Genomic DNA, 13042 nt, shown 5'->3' with positions numbered 1-13042 from the left:
AAAATTCAAATCACCCCCTAATTTTTAAAAATACTCAAATCACCCTTGATTTAGGCCCCAATTTGACAAATTAGTCCCTACCGTTAATTTTATACTATTAAGTCATGATGTCAGTTAGTTAAATATTTTTAAATCCCTTAACTACCCAGCTTGATCATATAAAGTTATTTTTTTACCCTTATCTAAAAACCCTAAAAATATATGTGAGGTCTTACTTTTTTTTTAAAACAACGAATCCGAGAGGGAATATCCAATTCTTCCCCAAATAGCTAAACCAAAAATGGAGAAAACCACCACAACAGTCTCTTACGGTGACCAAACCAGAGGTCGGCGGCCAAGCTCAGACATGGCGAACGACAAGGTCCGACGGTCATAACCTTGGCCTCAGATACCGGTGAAACCCCCAACAAAAAAAAAAAAAACCCGAAAATCCCTTTTTCCCTATTTGGTGAAGAAATCCCTGTAACTATTGCTTACAGATCAAGAAGTTGCTCTTCTTGTATTGAAACCGACTCAAAAATATAGATACTAGGTAACCAGAGAAAAATCATAAGAATGAAGAACTAAGCCATGGGTCATGTTGTGGTACTTTACGAGCTCCTCCTCATCGTTGTATGGCTAGCTACAACATCTGCTTTCGATTCATCAATCGCTCTTGCAAGTTGCCAAGATAAATGTGGCAACATCTCAGTTCCCTACCCATTTGGTTTTGGAGATCAAAAGTGTTATAGAAAAGGGTTCAATCTAACCTGCAACAACACACAGTTGTTCACAAAAAATAATGTTGAAGTTTTTAGTATGTCATTAGAAGGCCAACTGAGCAATCACAGCTTCTCCACAACTACTAATTAGAATAATGAAAAACTCTTTATCTCATTCAACACCCATCTTGGGCATGTCAAAGAGAATGCCACCTCGCATGGTTGAGGTTCCGAGTTTGGCCCAAGATTTTAATCATCTTTAGGTGGGTCAATCGATCATGGCAGTAACCAGTCTTTAATGACCCATCTGAAGAATTGCAGAGCATACTCAGAGTTATGGGCTCCGTGCAAAATATTCCAGACAAGAGAGTGATCGAATTCATGGGATTTGAAGTGGATTGGGGAAGTTGGAGTTCTTGCTTCTTGGGCTTTTGAAAAATATAAGGTTTAGGGTTTTCTTGATGGATGATCCTCCAGCCATATTTCGTTTCCGACTAGCCTGATTTTTTTTGGTTTTGGTTTAGGATTTTTGATTTAATCAAAAGGTTTATTACAGTTTGTTATATTAGTCAATAGCACCGATGCCCACAACAACATTTTCGATTTCAATCCCTACGAGAGTTGATTCCAGCCATGAACATGATTGGCGAACGGTCACGAAGCTCTGGTGAAGCTTCATCATGGTCCAACCTCCGTACGGTGACTGATTTACCTCGGATGTGGGTTGTAGTCATGATTTCGATAATGGTTGTGGCTGTGGCAACAAGAAGAAGGAGAAGAAGAGCAGTAGAAGCAGAGAGGGTATCAGGTATCTAAAGTGCATTTTCTGTGGGCTCAACCCGAGGCCTCAACCCTAATCCAACCCAACCCTGATACAGGGTCAGCAATTTTCAGCCCTGACCGCCCTCAGGGTTAGGTATCTCAGCCCAGACCCTGTTCGGACTCAGGGCAAGTTCGGGCGAACTTGCACCCCTACTTATATCAAAACTTGGGTGATATATGGGTTTTGACTCCCCCCTCCATCCCTATAAATCATACTAAATAGGCATTTAGAAAAGAAACGAAGGGAAATTATGGTCATTTCCAATTTCTTACTCTTTAGGAGTCAACTTTGAAATTGCATACAACCATTGATAATTTTTCTTTGTTTGAATGGTAAGAGGGAAAAAAAAAACATAAAACGACAAAATCATGATGCAAACAATAATTAATTTATGTTTTTTTTTTTTCTCTCCAACTTTTCAATTTTTATTGAATTAATTTCTTTTCTTTTTCTTTCTTTCCAAAAAAGTAAAATAATATTTTCTCTCTTTTCCACATCCTATTTCTCTTGTAATACTTATTCTAGTTTGGCAAGACTATAGAGTATTTTTAGATTAACACCATATTTTGCAATTTTGCCCCATGGAAGGGTGATATGGCAATATGAATATCTAGAAAATAATCTACATTAGGCACATGTTAAATTTCAGATAAATATCCTCTCATTGTATTAACATATTCAAACTTATTTACACCCTATACAGACTTATATATTGACATATTTCCTTGTAATTTTAGCCGTCCTTTTTTTTTTAGAAAAGTTTCATTTTTCTACTAGATTTTCAAATTTTATTTTTGTCACTATGTCAACTATGTTTTGGGTGAAACTTAACATAAAAGTAGGGGACCCTGAGGTCCACCGACCACCAACCACTGATTCACAAAATTTTAACTCTTTCCAATCTACCACGTGACAGATTTTTGTGCCAATCTAGAGTTCTCTAAACCTATTGAATTAAAAAACTTCACAATTTAGTTGAAATATTTAATTACTATTTTTAATAAATCTTTTGGTTAGTTACACGATTATTGTCGGTGTAAACGATGTTTCATTTTGTATCCAACAAAACACTACCTTAACAACAAGAGAAAGGAACAATTTGTAAGACACTTTCATGGATTAACAATTAACTTATCTAATTATTAAACATGATTAGGTTTTCCTGCATTCATAAAAGTGATGTGACCTTGGACCCTGATCTTTTATTGCCGAGCTGCCCATCAGGACCCTACTGCCAAGACACAGTAAGGTGAGGAATGACCGCCTTACCCCTGCCCAAGCGCCTTGCCCAAGTGAGGGTAAGGTGATCATTTACCATCTTGTTGTGTCTTGGCAATAGGGTGCTGCCGGGCAACTCGACAGTAGAGGATCCAAATTGTGTGACCTTAAAATTGAAGTCTTATATCATCATTACACTTTCACCTTAACTTTACCTAATGTAGTTTGTTTTTTAATCATGGATGAAAGGAAACTCGATTCTCTTAAATATAAGATTCTATTCTTCAAATTATGATTTTTTTTAGGGGGTCCTTAAGACACTTAAGATTGTTCCATGGTAAGACAGGTTTGATGCCAATTAACACAAAGAGGTGATTTGGCTATTATTTAAATCAGATGCATGATTCTCGTGCCATTATTAATTATATCTCATTTTTTTTTTAAAGGAGATACGAAATGTCTAGTTTTATTTAATTTTATTAAAATGTTCGAAAACAAAACGGTTGAAACAGAAAAAAACAGAGAAAATATTTAAGCTAATAAGTTAGTTACACCTGATGAATCATGAATCCCTCTGTGGTTGTTAGGAGTAATTACAAGTATCATCTTAACAAACAAACAAACGAATGACAATAATATGATTCACCTATTTTTATTGGGGAACTGATGGGAAAGGCATGGCATGTTTCATTTACAATAATCTTTTGGGAAAGGTTTGTTACCCTTTTGTGTGGCTATTGCCCTAGTGGGGGGCCAATGAGGGGCACACAGAAGCATTCAATAGGAGGGGTATGATAGTCATTTCACTTACTTGTGTTCGAGTACAGGAAAACGTGATCAGGAAACGTTCTCTTTCCCTTATCTTTTTTTTATGGATTATATCTTTCGAGTTTGGATCAAGTTCTCGTATGAGAACCATTTTTGTACACCTACACTGTCTTGGATTCCATTTGCGCGCCCTTAAGTGTATGAGAATGGTTCTCATACGAACCTGATCCAGCCTCCCTAAGTCTATAGTCTTAGGGGATGGTACTTGAACTAGGGGTGTCAAACCCTAAATTGAATTGGTTGAACCCATCAAAATCCACTGAAAAAGGCAAAACTAAACTGAATTGATTCTTTATTCGGTCGTCTTTGGTTTGTTTTAGTATGAAACCGGTTGAAAATCAGATTGCATCCGATCAGTTGAAAATTACACCAAACATGGATAATCAGAGCCAAATAGAATTCAAACCAATAAGACATTGATAACAATCCAAAAACCATTAAAAGAACATATTGTCCCCCCATAATTATGTATATATACATGGCAAATCCAACGTAAAGCGGACCAAATTTGATATCAAATTGATAACAACCCGATAAAAGAAAACTGAAATAAACTGAATTCAAATCGAACCGAAATCAAACATTCTCTTATTGGTTTGATTTCAAATTCATCCTTTCTCACCCCAAAACCGATTCAGCCTGACTAAAACTCTACCAAACGGTGGATTAACATCTCTAACCTGAACCGTCATGTTACCATGGTAACATTTTGTCACCCTTTATGTCAAGCTGAGACCTTAAACAAGATCGCACTTAGTATCCATTGCTCACAAAAATAATTCACGATTTTAACAATGGGTATCGGGATCTATATTAATCTCGGTTGATGATATCAATGCAAATCAGTCGTATCGGATGATTTTACCCTTAATTTGACTAATTTTTTTTTGGGAAAAAGGTTTTTGTCCGGGAGTATGGCCTATACTAGCACTCTCATGAGTCTATCTCTCTCCTCCACATGTGAAAAGACACCTCTACCCCCTTATTTTAAGGAGGAGAGAGATAGACACTATGCCAACACTCCCGGACAGAAAACTACTTCCCTATTTTTTTTTTTTATGAATAAAGGGATGACATCGGTGCAACGATAATATTGCTCCATTGTGAGCCAACAGTTGCGGGTTCATCGGTGCAACGATAATGTTGCTCCATTGTGAGCCAACTGTTGTGGGTTCGACCGTTCAAGTAGGAAAATAGCTTTCCCATGAAAGACCTGACTCCTATCCAACAGTGGCGGGAGCTGGATCGTCCAGTCCCTTTTAAACAACAGCAAAATCAAAGGTGGGATGGTCATTTCGCCACACTTGGAGAGAATCCTTTTCCCCCCATGAAGCACCTCAAAACCATTCCACTGTCGGTGAATGGCTTGAGTGGCTTGAGAAGTATGAACTGTCTAAAGTGGGAAACAGTGGGGACTAAAAGATACTCTTTTGAGTGTTGTGTTGGCACGTGTAGGGTGAAGCGTCAACGTCGCTTCATTCAGACCCAAAAGTCTAATTTTTCTTTGTTTCTTTCTTTCTTTATTAACCCTCTCTCTCCAAACCTCACCCACGAAGATGAATGCCTGGTGGAAGGTTCCTTGGCATAAAAACTTCCTCATAGAATCACAGATTCGTGAGGTTAGCATTTCTCACCACCAACTAATCATATGTTAGCAACAGCTGCCTAGTGCAGTTGGTGAATTGTGGTGCGTTTCATGTCCATGGTCATTGGAAAGTCTCGAATTCAAATCTCCTGGTTGTTACCTTATTTAGTTTCACCCACCAATGTTTAATGTTCATTGGATTAGCATCCAAATCAATTCCCTTTCTTAGTTTGGAGTGGTGTATTAGAACGGGCCAGAGTTTAAAAACCTAGAATCGAGATCCAGATTGGTTCTGGCCTGATCGATGATGCATCTATAAGAATATGCCTTAACCCTTGTTTTGGAAGAGGATTGCCTAAGCTGTATTAGGCCAGAATCAGAATCAGGATCAGCCTTGGCCAATTCTAATCCAAATTGATTGATCTAATCAATTTGATCTCGATTTTTGAAACCTGCAACCTCGGGGTGTCAAATTTTGTCCAGCATTGATAGACCCAATCTTAATCGATCAGTTGAAGCTCAAGACGAACCCAACCAATTACTTAAACATGTCAAGCTCAAACAACTACTAATTAAGAATAGAGTGCAAGGTAGTCGTCCCGATAGTCATCCGATAGGGACCGATTGAATACTGTGAACGTTAGATATAGCTGACCATTTACAGCCCAATTAGTCTTTTTAAGCCCATTTAGCCATATTATAGCCTGTTCAAAAACCGTTCATGGCCCGATTAGTCAATTAGCATGTTTACTGACTAAAAAGAAATGTGTCTATGCCCTGGCTTATGAGGTTGATTACCTATTTAAGGCCTTAAATTGCTGAAAATCGATTAAACCCAATCGAAACCATCCGAACCCAACCGGTTGACACCCCTACTTCAACCGGCCACCAGCCTGCATTAAGTGAGTTGGGATTCACCCACACTACCGAGCTGCCCGGCAGGACTACGCTGCCCAGACACGATGCTGCGTACAATGACTGCCTTACCCCCACTCGGGCAAGGCATTTGGGCAAAGGTAAGGCGAACATTGCATGCAACACCGTATCTGAGCAACACGGTCCTACTGAACAGCTTGGCAGTAGAAGATCCAAATTGCTTTAAAATATCTTTAGAGAGAGAGAGAGTTTTTTTTTTTGGGTCGATAGAGAGAGAGAGATGGCTTCATAAGCACAGGGGCTGTCGTTTCCATGAAGCTAATAAAAACGATTTCGTCTTGGACACTTCTCTCTACTATTTCCTCCTCAATAAAAATAAAAATAAAAACAAATTAGAAATGATCATCAAGTCTCGATCAGTCTGATATAGTTAAAAAGCGTTTCAAATCTTCCAAGCAGAACCAGACAATGTAATTGATTGATACCTAAGAGATCATATAATTATTAAAATCTTATACTTCCAGTAAAGCCACTCTCTTTAATTTTTGAGTTTTGACTTGCTTGCCACCCTTTGCGGATGCTTTTTAAATTTTTTTTCGGTTTCAGATAGAACCTTCCCCAAATAAATAAAAATTAAAGCACAACTAGTCCAAACTCCTAACTATAGTTTGATCAATTTATTGATTGTAACAAGCTACCCTCTTAATATTCTCTCACTCTTCTTAACCAACAAGATTTTTCACTTTTGTTGTATATGCTCTGCAAGTGCAGTACCTACATCCATTCAATCACTTGAATTGCATATTTGCATGTAGACAAGGAAGTTTTCTCTAAAATAATATGGATTTATAATTTAGTTTTATTTTTATTTTTATTTTTATGGAAGGGGGTTAATTTATAATGGGAAAAGAAGGCTGCCAAGGCTGTGTGGAGCCTGTGCACAAACAATGGAAGGATGAAATAATTGCCCCATTCCTAATGAAATGAAAAATCCTAACCATGTTGGATGTCCTTGCACACATTCTCATTGACTCCCGTATTGGTACAAGGGTCATGCAGTCTGGGAGGGATCCCCTCCCATTTATAATTTAGCTTTGAGAGAGGGTTCATTGAACAAATGATATAGAGGAACGTACCAATGAGATGCAATGAAACTAAGGATTTTAAACTTGGAATCATGGATCGAATCGGTATCTGTTGATTCCAATTTGAACTTGGAATTAGTCCTGGAAATCCAAAAACTGGCCCCTTGGATTTGAAACCCAATGATTCAATCCCGAAAAACCCTAGAATCGGCTGCTCTGAAGCGCCTAGAATTGGGATTGACAACATCAACCTATCCAATTCTAATTTTCAAAACATTGGACAGAACGGAGGTCATTTCATGTGAGGATGAGAGAGATGGAGAGAAGGTGCTAACATACCCTCCCTTAGCAGGTCATAAAATAATTTCCCTTCGTCTTTTTAGATGAAACCTTTTTATTAGGGTAAAAGATCTGTACTTGGTGATGTTTCCTATGACCTCTCACAGGGCACTGTGAGAGATGCCTCTACCCCTTGGGTAGATACCCTGGCGTGCTCCCCTATTGCCCCAAACGTTAGTGTAGAACCATGAGACCAAGTAGAAATGTTTTACCCTATTATTATTAAGGGAGAATGTTCTCTGTGCCGCAGTGCAGGTTGTGCCCAGGCACATGGGCAGCCTGTGCAGGGTGGTAGGGTGGTCATTGCGCCCACCCCCATGAGCCTAGCGCAGCCTGTGCTGCGACATAATAGCATAAAGAACAAAATTTGCCACCTGCAGACTACAATGCATCTTATGTAAAAGTCCTTACAACTGCATTGCCGGCAAAATTTCAGTACTAACAAATGTTTGTGGCCTATCTCATTTTAAGGAGACAATTCATCATGTATAGAGGGTTTTACCCATTTTTCTTTTAACCCTTTTTCAACAATTCTTTTTTTTTTTTCTTTCAAATAATTGTTATTGCAGTATCCTATCTTGTGAAATTACTAAATTAAACTGAAAATTAACACGTAATTAAATGGACAAAACCCACAAAATTTAAGTACTAACAAATGTTTTCAAAGTGATCAAAAAGTCAAAGTAACTCTATCCATCCCTTTATTTTTTTTAAAATGATATTTTCACTTCCCACAAAGAAGTATTACTATTACCTCTATATTTGTACTGCAAAATAAAATGAAAAAAAAAAAAAGTTGGGTAAGAGAAGAGAGACAAATAGGAGGACGAAGATATTTTATTGGTACCCACGAAAATGATATAAGAGAAAAATGAAAACTCATAAACATATTACATACCTAATTTTAAAATTATTTATTTCTATTAATTTTATCTAAGTTTGAGAGTTATTCCTCTAGGACAGATTGTTCTATCACATGGATAGTAATTTTGACATTCTAACAAGGTAAGTTAAATGTCAAATTTGGTGGTTCATCTCAATATTCTAATTAATCATATACCACTTAAATGATTAAATTTTTTTAAACAAATTTAATTTAATTTTTTAAGTATTTTTAAAACACTATATTAATACTTAAAAAAATTAAATTGGTTTATAATTTCACCTCTAACTAGGTAATGATACGGACAGCATGTTTATAGAGTCTGGTCCCATTAGAGACACTTCAGGCCAAAACTGAGTGGGAATGGTTTTCCACATTGTTGGGGTAGAAACCCTTGGGCTTAAATATGTTCCAAAATAATGATGTTTACTTGGTTTTATAGACCTTGGGTCCCATTCCATGAAGATATTTTGATATGTTGGAGGGTTGTGACAAGTTAAGGACCTATTGGGTATTGTTAGACAAATGCAAGTGATTGGAAATAAATAGACCATACTGCCCAATTGCAGTTTCAGACCAATAAGGGAACTCTTTTTGGAATCTGATAAAAGGGAGAGAGACATTTATGATATATCACCTCCTCACATGAACAGTGATATGCGATAGATATTCTTTTGGAAATATATGGGGTATTTGATTGAATTTGAGTCTAAAAATTAAAAAAATAGTCAATCTAATTCTAAACCATTCCTTCGATATCCAATGTTGACATTGCTAGATCACGCATTGACATGGTGGAAATAGGTGGCCAGCTTAGAAAAACTCTCGAAGTTGACTGGTCTAGGAAAACTTTTGCCTAAACTAAAATATGTATGTGTCAGGAGTTGCACTTTCCTCAGAGAAGTGTCACATCTTGACGAGTAATTAGCTAAATAATTTATCCACATAATGCAGTGTTATGGTACACATGGACATGCTTTACTAATTTTTCTTTTTAATTAATTAATGATTAAACATTTTGTAATTGTTTATTTATTCTTCTAATACTACTTTATTTATTCTTAAATGCATTAATATGTTGTAATTTCTTATACCTTGGGTTCATCTTTAAAAAAAATAAGGGGAAATTTAAAAAGAGTACATAATTGATACCTATCAAGCATAAGTAGTTCTAGATGGTATTTTATTAGATAATAATTGGAGAAATTTTCTCATCAACTACTATTGTACGAACTAAGAAGGTCGACCCTAAATATGGAGTTCCATCCTATCAGAGTATCAGACAATGAAACTTTATAACCTCAATCAATAATAAAAAAAATATTTTGGTAAATAGTCGATCCATAATTATTAATCCTATATAATATCACAATAAAGAACCTAGGTTAATATGGTGAAACATGCCTGGTTGGGCCTTAAGAAAATCTTACGCGGTGAGAGAAATAAAATAGAAAAAACAATGTATACGCAACACCTATTCACACATTCTCTCTCCTCTCTCATCATTAATATTTGTGACCTCACTTTGATATCAATCTAGAGAGACGATTTTCTCTATAGGATATCTAGAATCGTTATCTTCTCCTGGTACAGCACAGTGCTGTAATGCACCGTGCCACATGGCCTCTGTAGTGTCGCACGATGCATTACAGCACCGTGCTTTAACAAGAGAGGATAAAAATTTGGATATCCAATGTCAATATACAACTTTAGTGTATAGGTTTATCCCCCAATAAATATAAGACCGACTTACCCTTTACCCACAATCAAGGGATTGAGGGGTTCAGATGATGCCTACAGGGTATCGTGTAATAATGTGGGGGTGGGGGGGGGGATGACGTATTTTTCAACCATTCATAAATACAGGCAGATATTTTTGGCCATTGATTGTTGTACGTGTGGTCAAGGAAAATTTTCTCCATAAAAACATAGCATTGTTAAAAAGTCTTGATGAGGGTGAATATTTAGTCTTTCCACAGAGAATCTATGGGTAACCCTCCTAATTGTGCTATATAAATGGTGATATAGCAATTTTAACCATTAGACATTTAGAGTTGAATTAGATTAGTCACTTACAAAATTCTATTCTTAAACTCAATCATATGCCCTTTCATGTATTATCATGCATATTCTTGATAGTCACCTTCTTGATGGTCCTTAGATTTTTGAAAACTTTATTTTATCACTTGATAAACTTCAATTAAGTCGATATTTGACATGTAATATAAAACTTACTAAGGTTGAAATATACAAATCTCGGTACACGTGTTGCACTCAATTGTTGTACATGTGTAGACCAAAGGAGAAGCATAATGGAGGAAAGAGGAGCTTGGTATCAAGTGGGTCTGTGGGTGTGAAATCCCACCATCCCAGCCCAGAGGTGAATTGCATGTTGTCACAATGTCATTACTTGGTGAATTGCATCTTCACATTATTTGGTGTGTGGTCCTAGCATTTCAAATTTAGAAGATATTTTTTAATGAAATTTTTTTATTGACATCCCTCAATGTGTTAAATAGATTGTAATCTTAATTTTTTTCCTTTATGGCATTACACATTTTTTTAAATGAAGATAATAATGTCATTTCATAGTAAAAGACGTACCCAATGCATGAGGTTCTTGCCATTGCGGGGTCTAGGGAGGGTAATAATGTACGCAACCTTACCGTTGCTTTTGCCAAGAGACTGTTTTCAGACTCGAACCCATGACCATTTGGTCACAATGGAGCAACCTTAACATTGCATCAGCAAGGCCCGCCCTCTAATGTCATTTTATAGGATGCTAGAAAAATGTGTCTGATAATGACACCTCACTTTCAGCTTATTATTGAAAATCCTTATGCTAATCTCAAAAACATTTTTCGAAATAAGACAAAAGGCAATTTAAAAGTAACATGGATCATCTACACGTATGTGCAGGTGAACGTACATCTCAGAACCAATCATATGTTTATTTTGTTTCCATAAATACCCCTCCTCTCCTTGTAAATGGTAAAAATAAGACAGATGGTTGCCTCTCACATGTATGTGCACCTACATGTACATGCAGAGGAACCAAATTCATTTAAAAGAAGGTATCAATATATAAATACATAGTAGGGCCCACACTAACACTCTCTCATATTTTGATCATGTGAACCCCATAAGAATGATAATATTCTCCAAACCCTAATTGGTGTAGTGTGTTGATTCTTTCTTACACAGATGTTGTGGGAAACCTTCTTCCTTATATTTAACTATGAGCACTTTACTTTTCCCAGGTGAAGTAGAAGGGATTAGGATCGTCTCTAAAGAGCTCAGCGCCTAGGGGGCATCCAACGGTTGAGCTGTGCTACCCACATCTCGGCACACACCTAGGGATGTGTACGGCATAGCTCAATGGCTGGCAACACCCTGGGCGTGCTGGGCTCCCTGACAACGAGCTAAATTCAAGTAGGAGAACTAGATCCCATTACTATACTAATCAATATAACCAATTGCCACGACACTCTTGGCCCAGGCTAGGACTCACTCTTGGAGTGTGTATATCTACGTTATGTTAATAGACAAGGGACACCAACTGTAGTATGTACTTTTTGTAGCCATGGTTCATGGACACAGCACAACGGGGCCAGGCTCCATTTGCCCCCATTGGCCCCATTTCCATTCAAGGATCCAGCCTTGCTCGTACAATAATGAGCTACACTATTCACTATTCGGCACTTGGTTCTAATGACTTTACTTAATTGTTGTTTGGTTTATTTGTAAAAGTTTGTTAAAAGTAAAAAATGGATTTCAAAATAATTTAACAGAAAGAGAACGTCATCCGGTCACACAGTGTATGCTGCCTCTACGCCCTGACACAGGAACACTCAAAATGATCGTCACACCCCCTGAAACCCCGGAAATGACTAATGATGTGGCGATTATTTCGTGTGCTCCTATGTCAGGGCACGACCAGGTGGCGTTCTTTCTCCCATAATTTAAATTGACTTGTTATTATGTCATTTTCAAATACTATCATTGTCTTTGTATAATTTCGAGTACACATTTGAAATGATAGGATTTAACCTCACTACGAAAAAATGTTCCACTAAAGAATAAAAGAGTAAGGTTGCATTTAATTGGCACATTAATTAGAGGATGTCCTCAGAAAATCCCTCATTAGTTATGTCCTCTTTTAGTGTTAATGATGTCCTAAACATTAAATGTTAATATAACTAATCCTTTAAGGGCCACAGGCCCACAGTCACATAACCCATAATATTCCCAAGTTAACTAGGAAAGAGTTTTAATTATCTCTTAATGTCATTGTGATTTTCCCATAGACCAAAATATCCTTTCCTTTTCATTGATTAATTTAATGTGAATGCATGCCTAGCTAGGACCCAGACATCCAACATGAGGGTGGGATCGTCATTTTGCCACCCCTGTGCAGCTGTGCCTCGGCGTAGAGATGCGTGATCGAGCAGCATTCTTTTTCCCTTAATTTAATATTACATACACTATATTCATGGTAAAAAATGACTGATTATCATCTATGTACAAAATTATCCATATAAACCATATGATTGGAATCTTTTATTTTGAAAACTGATAAATGGGCTAATAAGTCCTTAGAGACTGTATCCAAAACATTGTGAATAAATCCTCAATTATTAATTTCTTTTTTTTTAAAATACAAAATATGGAAAAAACTACCTGTAACAAGGACTATTGATATTT

At 36.9% G+C, this 13042-nt stretch overlaps 1 protein-coding gene across 1 annotated transcript in view; it reads right to left on the bottom strand.

Moving 5' to 3' along the window:
• Window positions 1-8210: 8210 nt before the first annotated feature.
• LOC122659964 (outer envelope pore protein 16-4, chloroplastic) overlaps window positions 8211-13042 on the bottom strand; it is a 34021-nt gene continuing 29189 nt past the window's right edge. Inside the window, exon 7 of the transcript XR_006332589.1 lies at window positions 8211-8222. The gene's annotated coding sequence lies outside the window, so the exon portion shown is untranslated. The remainder of the gene's footprint in view (window positions 8223-13042) is intronic.

Source organism: Telopea speciosissima, chromosome 4 (assembly GCF_018873765.1).
Source record: "Telopea speciosissima isolate NSW1024214 ecotype Mountain lineage chromosome 4, Tspe_v1, whole genome shotgun sequence".
Lineage (NCBI taxonomy): Eukaryota > Viridiplantae > Streptophyta > Magnoliopsida > Proteales > Proteaceae > Telopea > Telopea speciosissima.
The sequence above is the reverse complement of the archived record's forward strand: the minus strand, read 5'-3'. Positions and strand labels throughout refer to the sequence as shown.